The sequence below is a fragment of the Nanorana parkeri genome, unplaced genomic scaffold (genome assembly GCF_000935625.1).
Source record: "Nanorana parkeri isolate BGI_ZX_2015 unplaced genomic scaffold, ASM93562v1 scaffold34, whole genome shotgun sequence".
Classification (NCBI taxonomy): Eukaryota; Metazoa; Chordata; class Amphibia; order Anura; family Dicroglossidae; genus Nanorana; species Nanorana parkeri.
The window spans coordinates 519496-519846 of record NW_017306302.1 but is presented as its reverse complement, the minus strand read 5'-3'; positions in this window follow the sequence as shown (position 1 = coordinate 519846).

Genomic DNA, 351 nt, shown 5'->3' with positions numbered 1-351 from the left:
CACATGCCCTGAAGTTTTTTGGGCTGTGTGAGGCATGCATGGTCCAATGTCCACAACTGCTAAAGATGGCACATGATACATAAATGGTCCATATAATGAAAATGGTCACACGTGCAGAGTCTGGCCTGGGAATACGTATTACACGGGATAATTAATGTATTACTACACTGGAGCTGAAGAGATAAGATTGACATGAATTAATGAGACGAGGACCCAAGAAAAGTAGCTATAAAATAAATCTGAGTGATTGCTCTGTTTGTGTTGTGGAGTTTGGAAATCAGTCCTATTATCTCTGATGGATTTTTATTTCGGGACTAACTGGGCCCTAAAACTTGTCTTAGCCCCAGAGTC